Below are 21,897 nucleotides of genomic sequence, written 5' to 3'. Positions count from 1 at the left end.
TCAAGCCTTGATTTATATAGGGCAAAGCTACCAGTAGGGGGCAGGGAGGCCAAAACCACCTTGGAAAGGGTCTCAATCTCCTCCCTAGCATATCACTCTGATGAAGGAGAACTCACTAGAAACAGGGTCTGGTGGTCACCACCAGAGATTCGCTACCCAAACCACTTGGCCTGCCAGTGGCTGCTGCACAACTGGCCCTGGCCTTGGTCCCCGGGGCATCGCATAATTCAGCCAGACTTTTCCAGGGAGAAATTACCAGGTAGGAGGAAAATTCAGAACAGGGGGACAGATAAAGATAGGTTGGCTGGTGGGTAGGGTTGCCAAGTCCAATTCAAGAAATATCTGGGGACTTTGGGGGTGGTAAATGCTTAGTCTTCCAGAGAATCAAAGTCAAGTGACACATGGAGACACTCCACCGGGGAAAAAAATACACATTGGCCACCCTTGATGGCTACATTTGAAAACAGCTCAGTCCAAGAAGCAAAAATGCAAAGGAGGGCCCCAGGTTTGGCCCCCCGGCAGGGCAGGAGGTTTGGGAATCCTACTGGTGGGTGATAAGAAGAGAAAAAAACAAGGAAAGGACTATGGGACTGCCACAGAAGGAAAGGCTATGGGACTGCCACAGAAGGGAAAGAGGAAATAGTAAGTGAAGGGATACAGGGGAAATTGAGATGCCATCCGCAAGTCTTTTTGGGCCCACTGCTTCTAGTACTCTAATTTAGATGCGATCAGAGCATGATTCACTGCGGCCAAACCACACTTTTTTTGAGGAAGGGCTGTTGTCATAATCTCTCGATGTTGTAGCTGTTCCATTCTGAACATGAATGTATGACAAAGAGGGAAATACTTTTGCCATTGCTTTATAGTATGTGGTCATCAGAGGCTCAGACACTCCTTGAGAATGGTAACATGCATGAACATTGTAGTTAATAATAGTCAAAATGACAAACAGTGACACTAATGGCTATTAATGACAACAGTTTTTATTCCATTAACTTTTTGGCTGCTGTTTGTTCTCCTCTGTTTAGAACACTACATGTGTCTCTTTTCCATTTCATTAAGTTTTTGGTTTTGTTTTGCTGAGTATGTCTGTCTACAGTGTCTTAAATATTGCATGTACATTGCTAAATTGAGAAAAAAATACTGAAAATACTAATTCAGAATGTCACCAGAGTTATTTTGATGTCCATGCAGGAACTGTAATCTAGACTATTGATGCTTTCTAGTGTAATTTACATTTTTGCATATTGTTATTTTCAAAGAATATTGTTACAAATTAACACAAAAAAGTAAGAATCTAACAAAATTACTACTTCACATAAGTTAATGGAAAGTTTTAAGAATTGTTAATGGAGGGAGGTGCTGCAAAATGTACTGCTGGAAAGGGCTGTTAAATGTGTTTTTGAAAAGCAATCAGATATGTAAAAACATGGCTTTTGGTAAGAGAGAGAGGCTGCAAGGCTTAAGAATGGTGGGAAGAAGTTAGTCTGACATCGTTTCTCCCTCCTTTCTCCTGCCTTGACTTGAAACAAGGGCTTTTTTATAGGAAAAAGTCCAGCAGGGACTCATTTGTATATTAGGGCACACCTCCTGATGTTACCATTGTTTCACACAGTGATTTTTTTGTAGAAAAAGCTCAGCAGGAACTCATTTGCATATTAGACCACAGCCTCTGACACCAAGCCAGCCTGAACTGCGTCCCTGCTCAAAAAAAGCCGTGCTTGAAACCAACAAACTGTAATTTGCTGTATAACATTTATCAAGGTTTGTTGGTTTGTTTTATTGTTTTGTAACAAGAGAAGAAATTACTCTTTTGACAATTTGCCCAATTTGGATACCCCAACAGACTGCAGCTTGTTCCAAGGAGAGGGAGGGATCATGCAAGCCCATGGACTTCCTGGTTCATTCTTGTTTTAAACAATTGTTCAGAAACCACTGCATGTTTATAAATATATCCATGTGGATAAAGCCATATTGGTCTGTCTTAGTGTTGCCATTACAAATCTGATGCTAATATCGGTTATATATATATATATATATATATATATATATATATATATATATATATAGACAGAAAGGGGAGAATTCCACAAAGGAATATCATTTTTTGAGACTTACAGTGAAGGGTATAATGTTTACTCCAATCCCTTTTTGATTGGAAGTACTATTACAGACATTAGAAGGAGAGAGTGGGAAAATGTAGAGATACAAGGAAGATGGGAAGCCAGGGAAGCTGTTGACATAAATTTAAGGACATGATAGAAGGTATAGCAAACCGCTAATAGAGCAAAAGCAGGGACCCAGTGCAAGAAGGAGTGAAAGAAACAGAAAGCCAAGGGCAAAAAATTTGGAGGAGTCAGAATATATATGTATATATATGAACAGGTTTATACTGTTGATGGGGGGAAATGCACATAGGTGAAGAGAGATTATTTGATTATTTGCATTATTAGGGGGAATTCAAGATGAATCCAAGGTAACCTTTAGTTGCTCCCATATTTGCATGACTTGGTGTTATTTCTTTAATTACCTGGAGATTGTTCATAGTCAGATTTTATTGTTCAGTACTTTGAATGATTTGTTTTGGAAATGTGGTACAGAACTTTGAAAATTTTACAGTTTTTTGTCTACTAGAAAATAGTTCTCACATTTCTTCCCTATATAAAAATATCTGTTTTTGAAAGGTCTTATAATAAAGCTGTACGACAGAAAGAATATTTAGTACCCCTAACTTTAATCTTGATAGTTCTTTTTGCAGGTTAGAAGCTTTTTTGTTAAGTGCGTATTTTAGTCACAACCATTTTAATGATAAAAATGACTTTTCAACAAAGTAAGAAGAACTAAGTGCCTCGACTCTGAAAATCAATAGCAAATCTAGAATCCCATCAGCAAACACACAAGACTCTTCTGTTGCTCAAATCCCTTTTATTTTCACCTTTAATGAGGTAGAAAGTTTTTCATTTGACATACTGTGCTCTGGCCTTTTTGCAATAATTGACCTGGGCCACTGGGCCATGCCTAAATAAATCTCTGGCTTAAGGGGATGGGAAGGGAGGGAGGAATGTATTTGTTCTAGAACTTGTTAAATTTGATTGCATGTTGAAATTTCAAGATCCTCCTTTGCATTTTTGCTTCCTGGACTGAGCTGTTTTTAAATGTAGCCATCAAGGGTGGCCAATGTGTATTTTTTTTCCCAGTGGAGTGTCTCCATGTGTCACTTGACTTTGATTCTCTGGAAGACTAAGCATTTACCATGCATCTAGAAGCCTGAAACCGATCATGCCAAATTCCTAACATAAAGCATTCATATATTTCTCCTTTGTCTCGGTGTTACCGGCTGTAGTCTTACAATGTTTCTGGGATTTCTCTGAAATCTATGAATTTGAAGGAACTATTGCAGGTAAGGTACTAATAAAGAACTACAACACAGGTATAAAAAGATTCCCTTGTTGCATAGGAGACAAATACTCACACGAGAGCCAGTTTGGTGTAGTGGTTAAGTGTGCGAACTCTTATCTGGGAGAACTGAGTTTGAGTCCCCACTCCTCCACTTGCACCTGCTGAAATGGCCTTGGGTCAGCCATAGCTCTGGCAGAGGTTGTCCTTGAAAGGGCAGCTGTTGTGAGAGTCCTCTCAGCCCCACTCACCTCACAGGGTGTCTGTTGTGGGGGGAGGAAGATAAAGGAGATTGTGAGCTGCTCTGAGACTCTGAGATTCAGAGTGGAGGGCGGGATATAAATCCAATATAATCAACATAATCACGATGCCAAGATACACACAAAAATTCTCATTAATATCCAGAAAGAACAAATAATTGTCTGCTACTGCAAAATGAAGTACTTATCTCTTACCTCTGTAATCTCTTGGAAGTCAGTATTCACCAGCTGCTGCAGTGCCTCAATTTCCCTTCTCTCATCTCTCTCATTTCTTTGTCTAAATTTAGATTGTAGATAGGCAAAAATCCATCTTTTGGCTGTTAGTCTGTAAAGGGTTAGAATAATAGAATCATAGAGTTGGAAGGAGTCATATAGGCCATCTAAACCTAACCCCTGCCAAATGCAGGAGGAGCCTAGAGCAGGGGTGGCCAACGGTAGCTCTCCAGAAGGTTTTTTTTGCCTACAACTCCCATCAGCCCCAGCCAGCATGGCCAATGGCTGGGGCTGATGGGAGTTGTAGGCAAAAAATATCTGGAGAGCTACCGTTGGCCACCCCTGGCCTAGAGCATCCCTGACAAGTGCTCATCCAGCTGCTGCTTAAAGACTGCCAGTGAGGGGGAGCTCACCACCTCTCTTGGTAGTGGATTTCTTGATGGATAGCTTTTACTGTAAAAAAAGATTTTCCTAATATCGCACCAGTACCTTCCTGTCTTTAATTTAAACCCATTGTCATGAATTCTCTCCTCTACTGCCAGAAGGAACAGCTCCCTTTCCTCCTCTAAGTGACAGCCCTTCAGATACTTAAAGAGAGCAATTATGTCCCCCCTCAACTTCTTCTCTGGTTTGAACATTCCCATGTTCCTTAGCCTTTCCTCATAGGGCTTGGTTTCCAGACTCCTGATCATTCTTGTTGCTCTCCTTTGCACCCTTTCTATTCTGTCTTGAAGTGAGGCCTCCAGGACTGCACACAATACCTCAGGTCTGACCAGTGTAGTGTACAATGGGACTATGACCTCTTGCAGTTTGGATGTTATGCCTCTGTTGATACACCCAAAGATTACCTTTTTTGTTGCTGCATCAAACTGGCAGCTCATGTATAACTTATGGTTCATCCATACCCCAAGATCTTGTTCACACACACTGCTACCCAGAAGTGTATTTCCCATCCACTGTTTTTGTTGCCCAGATGTAGAGCTCCGCACTTATGTCTATATGTCCATGCCCCTCATAGCTTTAATGCTGCACCATTTAATGAAGGAAGTTGTCAGTCAGACAGGTCAGGAACGTATGTGACTGTGGACATTTTGCAGAGTTTGTCTCCCAGCACACCTCAGAGAAATTGAAGTCACCCATAACTACCAGGCCATGTTGTTTGGATACCCAGTCAAGCTGTTCAAGGAGGGCAGCATCCCCCTCCTCATTCTAGTCAGGAGGTTTGTAACAGACTCCAATCACAATATTGTTTGTCCTTCCTTATCCTCACCCAGATACTTTCCGCTGGGCTGTCCCCCTCCTCCTCCAGTATTTCCGGACAAACCAACCCTCTCCTCACATACAGCCCTACTCTGCCCCCTCCTTGACCCTTTCAGTTTTTCTTCAACAACTCATATCCAGCCACTACCACATTCCAGTCATGGGAATCATCCCACCAAGTCTCTATAATGTCTATTAAATCATATCCATCTGCATTAGAAGCTCTGGCTCTGCCTTCTTATTGCCCAAGCTTTGGGCAGAGGTACATAGAAACCTGAAGCCTCTCACATTTGGCTCCATTAAACCTGGCCCCTTCCCAGGTGGGCCTCTGTTGTTTGTTCTCCTTCATTTAAATCCCTATGTTGGTCATCTCCTTCCCCTCATGGTGTCAGTTTAAGGCCCTCTTGACGAATCTCTTTAGGTTTGTGCCAAACACATTCTTTTCTGACCTTGACTGGTGAAGTCCATCATATGCTAGTAGGTTATCATCCAGGAAACCTAGGTCATGGTCTCAGAATCCAAATCACTCCTGCTGCCACTACCAACACAGCTAGTGGTTCACCTCCATTATCATATTCCCCTTCCTATGACAGGAAGGATTGACGAGAACACTACTTTTGCCCCTATTCCCTTCAGCTTCCTCCTGAGAATTTCATAGTCAGTCTTAAACCTCTTGATGGTGTTCATGGCAGTTTCGTTGACTCCCAAATGGACCATCACAAATTGATAGTGTTTTATGGGTTTTATGAGTTTTGGTACCTTGTCTGTACTATCCTTAATTTTCATCCCTGGCAGGCAACACACCTCTTGGACCAGGGGGTCAGACCTTGACACATGACATCATATACCCCTCAGTAAGGAATCATCTATGACCAACACCTTCCTTTCCCCTCCCATGCCATTTCTTCACCTCTCCCTGTTCACCTCCCTCTGTTTTCCTTGTGTTTGTGATACTTCCACTGGCAGTGTTTCCATCTCTACCTCCACCACAAAGGCTTGGAATTGATTCCTTAGTTCCAATGGCATTGAGTGCTGTCTTGCTCAATGCCTTTGGGGTTGGGCTGTAGTGCTCTGAGGAGTCTCATTAAGACAGCCATCCACACTGTTGTCCCTTTGACTGATCTCTCCTTCCCTATGCAGGACATCAAGGCTTCTATTAATGAACCTCTCCCCTTCCTTGATTTCATGGAGAGTAATAATCCTTTCCTCCATACTCTGAATCTTCTCCTCTAAGAGTCCTATCAATTAACACTTCTGAACAAGTGTAGTCCAACTTGTCCTCAGAGAGGAAGACAAATATGGTGCATTCCTCACAGGTGACTGGTCCATGAACATTCATTATCACTTCCCAAGTGGAGTCATGCACCTTGGTGTGTTCATGTACCCTGAAACTTAGTGAACTGACCAAACAGTTACCTGAGCCAAAAGCGGTAAAGCACAACAATGCAATTTTTTCTAAACTATCTATGGGATCCCCAGATCCAATCCCCAGACTAAGAGCTACAGGGCAAGAGCCCTTTAGCTCTCACCTTTGTGCTCACACCTCTGGTGAGGAGAAGCCTTGAAATTTAAAGGCTCACAGCCAGAGCAACAGTAGAGGGTGGTGCCAGCAACCCCCCCCCCCCAAACAGGCCCTCCCCTCTTAGCAACAAACCAGAAAAAAAACAGAAGTAATCAGAAACCCCCTCCAGCAGGCTCCAAGCATTCACTCCCCCTCACACAGTTCTCTCACACAACCCCAGTTAATACTCCCCAGAAGTTTAAGAAAAGCAAAACTAACACTCATTTTGCCAGCAGTTCTGTCCCAGCTCCTTCCCCCAGCTGAGTCACTTCAGTTGTTTTAAAATTTCTTCTCCTTTTTTGAGAAAAGAAGCCAGAAAAGTGATGGGCTGAATTGCTGAGCTAAATGTGAGGTTCTGGGCTAAGGCACCTCCAAGAGATGCAGTTCAGTCCTAGACAAGAAGGATCTAAGATCTCTGGGAGGAATACTAAAGATGGCACTTGGTGTGTGCCTAGACAGTCATGACTCAAAACCTGTTCTTAGAAGCTTTGCACTATCAGATGGTTCTGGCACTATACTGGGGGGGGGGTATTCATATGCATAAAGCGAAGTGAACTTGGTGAAGGGAGCAGCCACTTCATGTTATTTCACAGCCCTGTGTTATATGTGTGAGCAAATCAGAAGTTGTTTACTGATGCAAGTCAGCCTCTGCTTGTTCGGTTCAGCAAAATATTAATAAAGCTATGGGATATGCATGAGGCATGTCATGTCTTCCTCAGAGCTGGGGTGGCTCTAAACCAGGCCATTGCCCCACCAGGTCTTTTCTTGATGACCTTAATGGCCAATCCACCCCTGCTCTAGGTAAAAAACAAATGATCCTGGTTTTCAATAGATTGGAGTAGGACAAGTGGTTAGGGATGGTGTTATGTATTGGAACTGGAGTTTGGCCTTAGGGCCAGTAGAGACTTGGCTGAGCTGGAGACCCTAAAACAATAGCCACCTAGATTCAGGAAGAAGGCCCATCAGGGATCTTTAGGCCAGCTATTAACCTATAGTTGTGTGCAATGGGATGATGGTAATGGGTTTTTGGGTGGGGAAGTTTTCATGCATATAAGCAGGACCATTGGTCTTGTCAGACAGTTCTGTTCCTATCTCACTATGCTGAATCACTGAATAAAGAGCTGAACTCACTATCTCTTGGGCATCCTCATGCTTTGAATCCAGTACATTTTAGATAGGCTGATGAATGAGGCAGAGATCAGTGGTTAACATATGAATTATTCAGGAGGCGATTTGGATGACGCTGGAGGAATATATATATTCATATATGAATGGTTCTGGAAGTAAACTTTATCTTTCCTTTGACTGTATCTTTAGCTGAATGCTGCAGCAGGACTTGTCCTAAGTTTGCAAGTTGCAAAATCACTGTAAGCATTGGTTCCTGCGGAACTGTAGCTAAGATCTCTACAGTGAATCACTTTGAGGCCCAGTTTAGAGAAATTAGATAGTGTTTAGGTAAAGTAAATCACCCTAGAGTAGAGATCTTTCTGTTTCTAAGGTCAAATATCACATTGCTGTTTTACAGAAAGCCATCATTTTGGCTTCTGTCAGCTCTTTGTTCCCAGAGATATCTGCTGTTATTCTGAAGGACAGAAGGTCTCACAGAGGGCACATGCAGTCTGTCTTGAATTAAAAGACAATGCTGTGAGCATACCGTTCACAATGAAATTTATAGGACTGTACCAGAAAGAGAACTAAGGCAATGGAAGAAAAGTCATAACTTTTTTACAATACCAATTCTAAGTCTTTCCCCTTCCTGTCAAGAAATAAGTAAAAGTTTCGATGCTATATTTTCATTGTTGCATATATTGACTTGTTAATAAATGTTCTTTATTTTAGTAACTCTTTAGTAGGGTTACCTAGTCCAATTCAAGAAATATCTGGGGACTTTGGGGGTGGAGACAGGAGACTTTAAGGGTGGAGCCAGGAGCAAGCTGGTGACAAGCATAATTGAACTCCCAAGGGAGTTCCAGCCGTCACATTTAAAGGGGCTGCATACCTTTTAAATTCCTTCCCTCCATTGGAAATAATGAAGGGTAGGGGCATCTTCTTTTGGGGTTCATAGAATTGGACCTCTTGGTCCAATCCTTTTGAAACTTGGAGGGTGGTTTGAGGAGAGGCACCAGATGCTATGCTGAAAATGTGGTGCCTCTACCTAAAAAAACCCCAACCTCCTAAGAGCCCCAGATATCCACAGATCAATTCTCCATTACCATATGGGAATTGGTCTCCATAAGGAATAATGGAGGGCCCAGCAGACATTCCCCTCCCCCCCGCCCCACTTTCTGATGACCCTGAAGTGGGGGGATTGGCAACCCTACTCTTTAGTCAGTGGTGTCAAATGAGTTCTCTAGGCCTTACACTGATGCTTCCACATTTTTTCTTTCCTTGCTTTCCAGTCTAACCATGTATTGCTTTGAAATTATTCTGAAACTGAAATATATAACAGAGATGTACAAATAGGACAGGAAATCCCATTCTCCCCTCCAGATTACTCTCATTTTTCCCTTTCTTGTTCTGGCTTCCTTTCCCTGTTTCTACTCACCTGATCTTTCTTCCCTCTTTCAGTCTGCTTGGTCACCTGCTCACCCACATTCCTGTTTGGTTTCTCTAGTTCATGCCCTCCTGCTGGCTCAGTCACTCTTTGCCCTACCTGATTAATTTTCTTTTCCCCCATTTGCTCTTCATACCCACCCACCCTCTGCTAACCTGCCCAATCTCCTCTCCCCATCCCTCTACATGTGCACCTTTTCAGTTTTGTCCTAATATGGGATGAGGGGGGAATTAGGGAGATGAGGAAGGCAAGCCATAACTGGCTGTAGGTTTCCCTCATCACCTACTTGAGGTGGCCATTGCCACCTTATTTTTGTTTGGTATTTTGGGTTTCCTTACCAAACTTATGCTTCCTGAATACATCACTCCTAACATCATTGCTTTAACAATTCAGATTTTCCATTGAACCTGGGCTTTCTCCTGGGCTTGAAAAAACTTGTATTCTGGCCATAGGTGGCCCTGTCATATAGAACTTTAGATCTACACGGGATGGGACATACACATGGCTGTTAGATGTAGTAAAGAAGGTTCTGCATTTACCTAAGAAATTAATGTATTGTTTTTTTCCTGGGCAGGAAGGGACTTTAATGGGGTAAAAAGTTGCAAAGTCCACCTTCCAAAGCATCTGTTTTCTTCAGGTGAATTGATCTCTATTCCCTGGAGAATCAATTAAAATCCCAGGAGATCAGCAGGCACCACCTGAAGGTTGGCAATCCTAATGTCACATTCCAGAGTTGTTGTGGGTCCCAGCTCTTCCTAGTTGGGGTTTAGGTATGTACTTGGGAAGACGATGCAGTGCCGCCTCTTCTTTCTCCATACTACCTCCACAGGAAAGATGTCATTTCTTTTGTTCATGTGTGCTTCATGGACACTGAAACATTTGTTGATTCCAGGCATCCGTGAATTTGTGCTGGTACTTAGGACTTTGAAAGCATTTTTCCAAACCTAAACTAATCCAATGTTATGTGCCAGAAACAGCTTGGAAGTTGGTTTGAATTTCACTCTTTGTAAATATGCAGCAGGGGATATGGAATTCGAGAGTGCAACCTCTCTGTAACAAGGCCACAGTGGCACTCTGCAATGTATATTTTAAGGCAAGCAATTTGAGAAAGCCTCAGAATGAATATAAGTCTACCATATTTCCAGTTTAATGCTACAAATGTTGCATGCTTTAGGTTTATATATTTTTCTGTTGGTCCCCAGGAAGTTATTCAGTGGCATTTTTATATAGCTTTGGAAAGAAACTTGTCAGCATATCATCACTTTTTCAGGAATTCAGAAGTCCTTGGGGTGTGCATGAGAGAGAGAGAGAGAGAGAGAGAGAGAGAGAGAGAGAGAGAGAGAGAGAGAGAGATATTTGGCATTCTCACTAACATGCATCCAGAGAGAAATACAAGAATTTTGCAGCCTGTGGCTCTTTGTCTATCTCCTGAGCTGAGTGTTAGCCCTCCTGACTTTGAGGTGTTTTTCTCTTTAGCAACAGAATGAGCATTGGCTCCCCACCCTTCCTAAGTTGTTAAAATATTAAATGTGAAGCAAAATATTTCGTAAAACAAGAGGGAAGATGATTTACCAGAATTAATTAAAAATAATCAGTCCCCTGAGCTGAAAGAATGTTAAATTCAAACCACACACTGCTGCTTAAAGTGCCTTTTATATGCAAAAAAACCTTCTAAAATGCAGCTACTTAATCAAATTCCTAGCTATTTTTAGTGATCGAAGTTTACTATAGCTTGAGTATAATTTTGTGTTTTGTTACTGTGTTGGCCTTCTATGTGTTTGAGATTCAGCTGAGCAGAGAAGGAGAGAGAAAAGCAGGTTCTGTGTGCATTGCTGGCTTTTGTCCAGTTGGAAGTGCCTTGTGGTGATTATTACATTGTTGAATAATGGCTTTTAGCCCGTGTGAGGGGCTGAAGGCAGTTTTATTGGCCCTGACTCCCGGGAAAGCTGTGTCGCTGCATATTAGACAAGTCATTAACATGTTCTGAGTGAGGTTTTGTCCTTCGTAGTAAATATACTGTACGTGAATATTTTAACAAACTGACATGTTGGAAATGAATGGTCAGTGGCAGCATTGCTAAGATGAATGTGAAAGAATGGCATTGGCTGGGGTGGGAGCTGGCTGGGCTTTAGCAGTACAGGGACAGATATGGAGGATTAGAGCAAATTGCCATCAACATAATGGTAATCAGAATTGGAGGGGACAAGAGGCAGGAAAGAAGCCAAGCACCATTTTGGACTGCTGGAACAAAAGTGCTATATGCTGCACATGAGAGGCAGCATCTCCTCTCAGTTCTAGTTAGGTGTTGGCTTAATCTGAAGTACTTTCTGGTCAAGAAGCCTCCAGAATGTTTCAAAACCTATTACATTAATAGCTTTAGTTATCAAATTCGGCTTGCAGGAGAGCTGACAGTTCATGAGACACAAAATTCTGCAGGGCTCAAACTGGAGATGGGGTAAGTGACAGGAGGAGAAAGGAAAGTGTGCTGTTTTGGATTGCTTAGGTGGGAACAGGTTACCTTCATTTACAAGTAGGGTTGCCAATCTCAAGATGGGGCCTAGAACTCTCCTAGAGTTACAAATTGATCTCCAGGCTACAATACAGTGAAGACCAACAGGAGACTTGGGGGGTGGCTGTTGGGCTGACAGTATGGTGTCACTTCTGGGGGAAATCCAAAAGTGATATCAGTAATAGGGCTGCCAACTCCAGCTTGAGAAACTCCTAGTGATTAGAGGCAGTCTTCAGAACATATATGAACATATGAAGCTGCCTTCTACTGAATCAGACCCTTGGTCCATCAAAGTCAGTAGTGTCTACTCAGACTGGCAGCAGAAATTAATAGCAGAAAACTTCTACAGTAATGAAAAGGCACCTTGAAACATAACAAACAAACTCATGGACATGTCTTGAAATGTAAGATTATCAGTGGGGTCAGGGCTTTTTTTGTAGCAGGAACTCCTTTGCACAAACACCCCTGATGTAGCCAATCCTCCAAAAGCTTACAGGGCTCTTAGTGCAGGGCCTACTGTTAGCTCTACTGTTAGAGTTTTATGTATTTTTATGTATTTTATTGTATAATTATTAATGTATTTTAAACTGATTCATTGTTAGCATTTTGTATTGTAAGCCGCCCTGAGCCCGCCTTGGTGGGGTAGGGCGGGATATAAATCGAACAAATAAATAAATAAATAAATAAACCATTTAATTTCCAGTCATTCTTAGAGAAATGTGACATAACATCCTGATTTTCCCAGAAGTGACATCACACCATCGCCCCCAAAGCTCCCCCCCCCCGCAATCTCCTGCTGGCATCTTCTGGGGAGGGACTGTGGCTCAGTGGTAGAGCATCTGCTTGGGAAGCAGAAGGTCCCAGGTTCAATCCCCGGCATCTCCAACTAAAAAGGATCCAGGCAAATAGGCATGAAAAACCTCAGCTTGAGACCCTGGAGAGCCGCTGCCAGTCTGAGTAGACACTACTGACTTTGATGGACCAAAGGTCTGATTCAGTAGAAGGCAGCTTCATATGCTCATATATGTTCTTAAGACTGCCTCTAATCATAAGAACATAAGAGAAGCCATGTTGGATCCAGCCCATCCAGTCCAACACTCTGTGTCACACAGTGGCAAAAAATTTTATATATACACACACACTGTGGCTAATAGCCACTGATGGACCTGTGCTCCATATTTTTATCTAAACCCCTCTTGAAGGTGGCTATACTTGTGGCCGCCACCACCTCCTGTGGCAGTGAATTCCACATGTTAATCACCCTTTGGGTGAAGAAGTACTTCCTTTTATCCGTTTTAACCTGTCTGCTCAGCAATTTCATCGAATGCCCACGAGTTCTTGTATTGTGAGAAAGGGAGAAAAGTACTTCTTTCTCTACTTTCTCCATCCCATGCATTATCTTGTAAACCTCTATCATGTCACCCCACAGTCGACGTTTCTCCAAGCTAAAGAGCCCCAAGCGTTTCAACCTTTCTTCATAGGGAAAGTGCTCCAGCCCTTTAATCATTCTAGTTGCCCTTTTCTGGACTTTCTCCAATGCTATAATATCCTTTTTGAGGTGCGGCGACCAGAACTGCACACAGTACTCCAAATGAGACCGCACCATCGATTTATACAGGGGCATTATCATACTGGCTGATTTGTTTTCAATTCCCTTCGTAATAATTCCCAGCATGGCGTTGGCCTTTTTTATTGCAAACGCACACTGTCTTGACATTTTCAGTGAGTTATCTACCATGACCCCAAGATCTCTCTCTTGGTCAGTCTCTGCCAGTTCACACCCCATTAACTTGTATTTGTAGCTGGGATTCTTGGCCCCAATGTGCATTACTTTGCACTTGGCCACATTGAAGCGCATCTGCCACGTTGACGCCCACTCACCCAGCCTCAACAGATCCCTTTGGAGTTCCTCACAATCCTCTCTGGTTCTCACCACCCTGAACAATTTAGTGTCATCCGCAAACTTGGCCACTTCACTGCTCACTCCCAACTCTAAATCATTTATGAACAAGTTAAAGAGCATGGGACCCATTACCGAGCCCTGCGGCACCCCACTGCTTACCGTCCTCCTCTGCGAAGACTGCCCATTTATACTCACTCTCTGCTTCCTATTACTCAGCCAGTTTTTGATCCACAAGAGGACCTGTCCTTTTACTCCATGACTCTCAAGCTTTCTAAGGAACCTTTGAGGAGGAACTTTATCAAAAGCTTTCTGGAAGTCAAGGTAAACAACATCTATCGGGTCTCCTTTGTCCACATGTTTGTTTACCCCCTCAAAGAAATGTAACAGGTTAGTGAGGCAAGATCTTCCCTTGCAGAACCCATGCTGAGACTTCCTCAATAACCCGTGTTCATCAATGTGCCTACTCATTCTGTCCTTGATAATGGTTTCTACCAATTTTCCCGGTATTGAAGTCAGACTGACTGGCCTGTAATTTCCCGGATCTCCTCTGGAACCCTTTCTAAAGATGGGGGTGACATTTGCTACCTTCCAGTCCTCAGGAACGGAGGCAGATTTCAATGAAAGATTACAGATTTTTGTTAGAAGATCCACAAGTTCAACTTTGAGTTCTTTCAGAACTCTCGGATGTATGCCATCCGGACCCGGTGACTTATTAGTTTTTAATTTGTCTATCAGTTGTAGGACCTCCTCTTTTGTCACCTCAATCTGACTCAGGTCCTTCAACACCCCTTCCAAAATTAGTGGTTCTGGGGCGGGCAAAAAGTTCTCGTCTTCCACAGTGAAGACGGAGGCAAAAAATTCATTCAGCTTCTCAGCCATTGTCCTATCCTCCTTCAGTAATCCTTTTACCCCATGGTCATCCAAGGACCCCACTGCCTCCCTGGCTGGTTTCTTACTTCTAATATATTTGAAGAAATTTTTATTGTTGGTCTTTATGTTTTTTGCAATATGCTCCTCATAGTCCCTTTTTGCCTGCCTGATCACAGTCTTGCATTTGATTTGCCACAGGCTGTGTTCCCTTTTACTAATCTCACTTGGACTGGTTTTCTACCGCTTAAAGGAGTCCTTTTTACCTTTTACAGCTTCCATTACTTTGTCTGTTAACCACGCAGGCCTTTTCTTATGCCTGTTTGTGCCTTTCCTAACTTGTGGTATGTATTTTATCTGAGCTTCTAGGATAATAGTTTTAAATAGTGTCCAAGCTTCCCCAAGGTTTTGACCGTATGTACCTTTCCTTTCAGTTTCCTCCTCACATGCCTCCTCACTAGGAGTTTCTCAAGCTGGAGTTGGCAGCCCTATTAATAGCAGAAAACTTCTACAGTAATGAAAAGGCAACTTGAAACATAACAAACAAACTCATGGACATGTCTTGAAATGTAAGATTATCAGTGGGGTCAGGGCTTTTTTTGTAGCAGGAACTCCTTTGCACAAACACCCCTGATGTAGCCAATCCTCCAAAAGCTTACAGGGCTCTTAATGCAGGGCCTACTGTTAGCTCCAGGAGGATTGGCTACATCAGGGGTGTGTGGCCTAATATGCAAAGGAATTCCTGCTACAAAAAAAGTCCTGAGTGGGGTTCTTTGCAAAGCTGTTAGCACAGGAGTGTCAACGTGTGGCCTGAGGGACCAAATCAGGCTTCTAGAGAGCTCCTAACAGGTCCCCAAGCAACTGGCAGTCATCTGCTTCCTTCTCCCTCTCTCTTGCTTCTTTCTGCATAACAGCTTGCTTTGCCAGGCTTGCTCAATCTCACAGGAACTACCAAACAAAACCTCTATTTTCTCCATTGGCTGGGGCTTCTCCTTTGGGAGGAAGGGGGAGGGAGGGAGAGCTTGCTTTGCCAGGCTCTCTCAATCACACAGCAGAGCTACTGAGCCAAGCCTCTCTTCCTTCTATTGGCTGAAGCTCCTTCCCTTCCTGGTCCCCTGAGGAAGGAAGGAATGAGCCAGAGCTTCATTTGCCCAATTCCTTGGATCCCATCGAAGAAATACAAAGAAAGCACTTTTAAGACCAAAAAGTGCCAATGTTTTAAGCATGTTTTATTTTAAGTTTTTTTTTTTTAAAAAAAGCTTTAATTGTGTTTGTGTCTTTTATAAAGTTTATATCTCTGCTACCTGGTATTACATTTTATACACACATGGCCCAGCCCAACAAGGTCTCAATATGTCATTCCCGGCCCTCTTAACAAATGAGTTTACACCCCTGTAACACATATCCTTTAATATTTCTCTTGCCTTTTCGTTAGAACTGATATAGATTAGATGTAACATAGATCCTAAGATTAAATAGATGCTTTGTAAGTTTTGTTGATTATAGCTTATTTATAAAAATCCTGACCTCTCATTTTAGAAGTAATTTTGCCCACTTACGTCGATTCTGCGAGTGAATTAATTACATTTGAAAACACTTTTGCCCAAGGTTACATACAACTATAAGTGACAAACTGCACCATTAGGCATAACAAGAGTACTGAATTAGCATTTAATTTGAACATCAGCATTCACATAGGCAAATAAATGGCTTCTTCAGAGCCTTGGAATTTCCCTATTTGTGTTATACATTATTGGGGCAGATAGCAGTTGAGAAGGTTTGGTAGCTTTCTACAGTTAGTCACACCATCATTCTTCTGTCATCTCCTGCAAGAACAGGAGCACCCCAGCGTGTTGCGTCCCCTAAATGCTATTACTCTTCAAGATGCTATTTCCCATTGCTGTGAAGTGAAATCAAGCAAAGCACAAGACAGAGTCTCCCATTGCAGAGGGAAAGGAATTTAATGATGTATTTGGAGGATTGGCTGTAAGAAATCTAGAATTTTTATTTCTTTCTTTGTTATTTTTGGTTTCTATCCTGCCTTCCCTGCAAGCAGACTCAGAATTCCTTGCTGTGTAAACTAAAGAGCAGAAGAAACCATCCTAGCAGCTCTAAGGATGAATGGACTCTTTTACAGGTTAAAAACAGATTAAATGACAACAAGCAGAGAGTACAAATAAATGGACTTTTCTCACAGTGGAAGGAAGTGAGCAGTGGAGTCCCACAAGGACTGGTATTGGGACCAGAAATATTGACTTTGTTCAGAAATGATCTGGAATTGGAAGTGGGCTATGTAGCTATTAGTGGCCCTGTGGCACAGAGTGGTAAAGCAGCAGTACTGCAGTACTGTGGTCTGAACTCTCTGCTCACGACCTGAGTTCAATTCCGGAGGAAACTGCATTCTGGTAGCCGGCCCAAGGTTGACTCAGCCTTCCATCCTTCTGAGGTCGGTAAAATGAGTACCCAGCTTGCTGGGGGGAAAGTGTAAATGACTGGGGAAGTCTGCTGTGAAAACGTTGTGAAAGCAACACCACCCCAGAGTTGGAAATGATTGGTGCTTGCACGGGGGACCTTTCCTTTCCTATGTAGCTATTAAGACTGCCAACCTTCATCTGGAGCCTGGAGATCTCCCAGAACTACAACTGATTCCCAGACTACAGAAGTCAGTTCCCCTGGAAGCAATGGCAGCATCAGAGAGCAGACTCTATGTCATTCATTCCACCCCACTGATGCCTCTCTCCTCTCCAGCCCCTACCTTCCCTAAGCTCCACTCCCAAATCACCAGGAATCTCTCAGACCAGAGTTCGCAAACCTAGTAACAGCCAGGTTTTCAGATTATATGAAATTATTCAGGATGGCGAAAATGAAAATGAATTATGAAGAGATTCAGGAGAATCTCTCCATATTGGGTGACTGGGCAGCACTCGAGGCAAATGAAGTTTGATGTAGGTGAGTGCAAAAGAATGCACAAAGGAACAAAAAAAAAATTCCTAACTTTCAATACCTGCTGATGAGATCTGAACTGACAGTGACTGAGAGGATAAGAGATGTTGGGATTTGGTTTTTAATATTTACTATGCTCTTTTCTCCTGGATTATAGGACTCAAAGTGGTTTGCAAACTATTAACACAGAATGCCATATCTTGGCTGTTATTAGGAGCTGGATGGAGAGTGCATGTTACTGCCATTCTGCAGTTACAGCATTGGCTGCCTATCAGTTACTGGGTTCTGTCACACAGAAAACTCTTCATGACCTTGGTCCTTTGTATCTGCTGCAGGGCCCCCTCTCCCTTTGTGCTGTACCATGAAGCTTCTCTCATCTGAGCAGGGCTTTCTGCAGGTGCCACTCTACTAATTAGAAAAATCAACAACTGCTCATACACATGTTGTTGTCCCCACCTGATGGAATGGCCTGTCTGATGAATTTAGGAAGGTTCTCACTCTCCTTACTTTCCACAAAGTATTCAAGAAGGGCCTTTTGCACAATGAACAAGGCTGCACAATGTGGTTCAGAAAGTTGGGAAGAAAGGCTGGGTATGTAATTTTTCCATTTATTTTTGCTTCACTTTTGGTTGCATCCAGATTTCTACAAATCAAAGCCCATTGTACTGTCTATTGGATGTTTAACCCTTTTGATTGTACTGATTTATTCAGTGTAATCTGTGTAATCTGCCAGTGAGTAATCCTGTGTAAAAGGGTGACTATAAATTTTTAAAAGTAAATAAATAATCTAAAATCACACCAGTCATTCAGAATCAAAGTACATTAAAACATCAACTCCTCGCCCTGTTATTGTAAAACTCTTTTTGTTGTTGTTCAGTCGCACAGTTGAATCTGACTCTTTGTGACCCCATGGACAAAGTCACGCCATGCCCTCCTGTCTTTCACCATCCTCCGAAGTCTGCTCAAATTTGTGTTTGTCACATCAGTAACGCTGTCCAGCCATCTCATCTTTTGCCGTCCCCTTCTTCTTTTGCCTTCTGTCTTTCCCAGCATCAGGATCTTCTCCAGAGAGTGCTCCCTTTCTATTTGGTGGTCAGAGTATTTGAGCTTCAGCTTCAGCATCTGACCTTCCAGGGAACAGTCTGGGTTGATTTCTCTTAGAACTGACTGATTTGATCTTCTTTCAGTCCAAGGGACTCTCAAGATTCTACCTAGTACCCAATTGCTTGCTGCTGTCACTTAGACCTCAAAAGCTCCCTTGAACAATTGGGGAAAGGGTTCTAGAGCCAGCAACTGTTACTGGGAGAAGAATGCTACACCTCTCTTCCACCCTGAGCACCTACAGGCCAAGGCCTAAAAAAAAACATGGAGGGGACTCCTCAGCCCCAGCACAGTTGCAGCTTTGGGAAACTGTAGTGATGTTATGCAGTGGAGAGGTAGATGATAGAACCCAGCATAAATCTAATGGCAAGTCTTGGTGGTAAAAAGTGGACCAACTCACTTTTCTCCAGAAAATTAGTGCTTGAAATCTTTCTGTCCACTACTGAAGGATATAGACTGAAATTGTGCTTCTCTGAGAAAGAATTAATTTGAAATGACTCCACGTTGACAATATTCATCAGAGGCTTGAAAATGTCCATTTCCATCTAGAGATACCTTTCTTTGAGAAATCACATGAACATATTGAAAGTAACTGGACTGACTTGGAAGCACTTCATTGTAACTTTAGAGGATCAGCACTAGCACTTTCTTTACCTACTCATCTGAAGAGGCTGGAATATGGAACATATTTAAAGTTCAACATATTAAAATACAATTTATTGTATTTTATGTGGAAAGAACTGCACACATTGCACTTTATATTGTCTTGATTAGATTTTTGCAATTGTTCTGTAATTCATTTTTAAATTAATATAGAGTGCATTAGTAATTTATATTCATTATATTGATAAATTATATTAGTAATTTATATTTCTTTGTGGTTGTACCTGCAATGATCCAGCAGGGAGTTTGTGAGGAGAGATGCCAAGGTCACCCAGCTAGAGAGAACCCAGCTGTTTGCAGACACTGGTGATTTAAGAGGGTTCTACGAAGCCCTTAAAGCAGTATATGGTCCATCATATCAGGCTCAGAGTCCCTTGCGTAGTGCAGACGGCCAAGTGCTCCTCACAGACAAGGCATCCATACTGAACCGGTGGTCAGAGTATTTTCAGGTTCTCTTCAGTGCCAATCGCGTAGTTCAAGTTTCAGCAATCCACCTCACCCCACTTCAACCAGTGAAAACAGAGTTGGATGAGATCCACACCCTAGAAGAGACTGTTAAAGCCATCAAGCAACTGAAAAGTGGCAAGGCAGCTGGAGTTGATGGAATCCCACCAGAGATCTGGAAGCATGGGGGCATAGTACTACATAGCACACTTCACAAAGTACTTGTCACCTGCTGGGAACAAGGCAAACTACCACAGGACTTTCGCAATCATCATTACTCTACATAAGAACAAATGGGGAAAAGTCAGATTGCTCCAACTACCAGGGGATAACCCTGCTCTCCATCGCAGGCAAAATCCTTGCTAGAATACTCCTGAACAGACTGGTGCCCACCATTGCAGAAGAACTCCTCCCAGAGAGCCAGTGTGGCTTCAGAGCTAACAGGAGCACCACCGACATGGTATTTGTTTTCAGGCAGCTCCAAGAGAAATGCAGGGAACAGAACAAGGGTCTATATGTGACTTTTGTCGACCTTACCAAAGCTTTTGATACCGTTAGCAGGAACGGCCTGTGGCAAATCTTGGAACATTTAGAAGAAGAAGATATTGGATTTCTAATCCGCCCTCCACTTCGAAGAGTCTCAGAGCGGCTCACAATCTCCTTTACCTTCCTCCCCCACAACAGACACCCTGTGAGGTGGGTGGGGCTGGAGAGGGCTCTCACAGCAGCTGCCCTTTCAAGGACAACCTCTGCCAGAGCTATGGCGGACCCAAGGCCATGCTAGCAGGTGCAAGTGGAGGAGTGGGGAATCAAACCTGGTTCTCCCAGATAAGAGTCCGCACACTTAACCATTACACCAAACTGGCTCTCCGTTTAGGATGTCCCCCAAGGTTCCTCAGTATGGTCATCCAGCTACATGAAGACCAGCGAGGCCAAGTTAGACACGGCAACGATCTCTCGGAGCCCTTCCCAATAGGCTCGCGCCAACTCTCTTTACGATCTTCTTTAGCATGATGCTTCAAAGAGCCACAGTAGATTTAGATGATGACGATGGTGTCTACATCCGCTATCGCACCGATGGCAGCCTGTTCAACCTGAGGCGACTAAAGGCCCACTCCAAGACAATGGAAAAACTTATCCGAGAGCTACTGTTTACTGATGATGCTGCACTTGTCTCCCACTCGGTATCAGCTCTGCAGCATATGATGTCCTGCTTTGCAGAGGCTGCCAAGCTATTCGGCCTAGAAGTTAGTCTGAAGAAGACAGAAGTTCTCCACCAGCCTGCACCCCAGGAAGATTATCACCCTTCTTGCATCACTGTGGGTGAATCAGTTTCGAAGACAGTCCAGCAGTTCAGCTACCTGGGGGTGCATCATCTCCTCAGACGCCAAGATCGACAAGGAGATTGATAATAGACTGGCAAAGGCAAACCGTGCATTTGGCCGACTGCATAAAAGGGTGTGGAGCAACAAGCATCTGAAAAAAGGCACAAAGATCAATGTTTACAAAGCGGTTGTGATGACAACCCTCATCTATGGCTCCGAATCGTGGGTCTTATACCGTCATCACCTGCGACTCCTTTCATCAGCGCTGCCTTCGCACCATCCTCAACATCCACTGGAGTGACTTTGTGACCAACACTGAAGTCCTCAAGTGGGCGGAGGTTACAAGCATCGAGGCATTGGTGTTGAAGACGCAGCTGCGCTGGGCAGGGCATATCTCCAGGATGGAAAACCACCGCCTTCCCAAAATTGCCCTGTATGGCGAACTTTCCACCGGCCATCGAAATAGAGGGGCACCAAAGAAGAGGTACAAGGACTCCTTGAAGAAATCCCTTGGTACCTGTTGCATTAACCATCACCAGTGGTCTGACCTAGCCTCAGATCGCAAAGCAATGGAGGCACACCATCCACCAGGCTGTCTCTTCCTTTGAGAATGCACACATAGCTGGTCTTGAGGACAAAAGGAGATTGAGGAAGAATCGTACTGCTACAGCACCAACCCCAAATCAGATTTTTCCCTGCAGCCACTGTGGCCGGACCTGCCTGTCCCGCATTGGTCTTGTCAGCCACCAGCAAGCCTGCAGCAGACGTGGACTACTTCACCTTTCTTCTTAAATCTTCGTTCGCGAAGTCAAGCTGAGAGAGAAATTGTATTTTTGCAATTGTTCTGTAATTCATTTTTAAATTAATATAGAATGCATTAGTAATTTATATTCATTAT

At 43.2% G+C, this 21,897-nt stretch overlaps 1 protein-coding gene across 4 annotated transcripts in view; it reads left to right on the top strand.

The window, feature by feature from the left end:
• LOC132590232 (tetraspanin-4) overlaps positions 1 to 21,897 on the top strand; it is a 487,277-nt gene that overhangs the window by 206,720 nt on the left and 258,660 nt on the right. The gene's annotated exons all lie outside the window — the stretch shown is intronic.

The sequence above is a fragment of the Heteronotia binoei genome, chromosome 21, assembly GCF_032191835.1.
Source record: "Heteronotia binoei isolate CCM8104 ecotype False Entrance Well chromosome 21, APGP_CSIRO_Hbin_v1, whole genome shotgun sequence".
NCBI classification, from domain to species: Eukaryota; Metazoa; Chordata; class Lepidosauria; order Squamata; family Gekkonidae; genus Heteronotia; species Heteronotia binoei.
The sequence above is the reverse complement of the archived record's forward strand: the minus strand, read 5'-3'. Positions and strand labels throughout refer to the sequence as shown.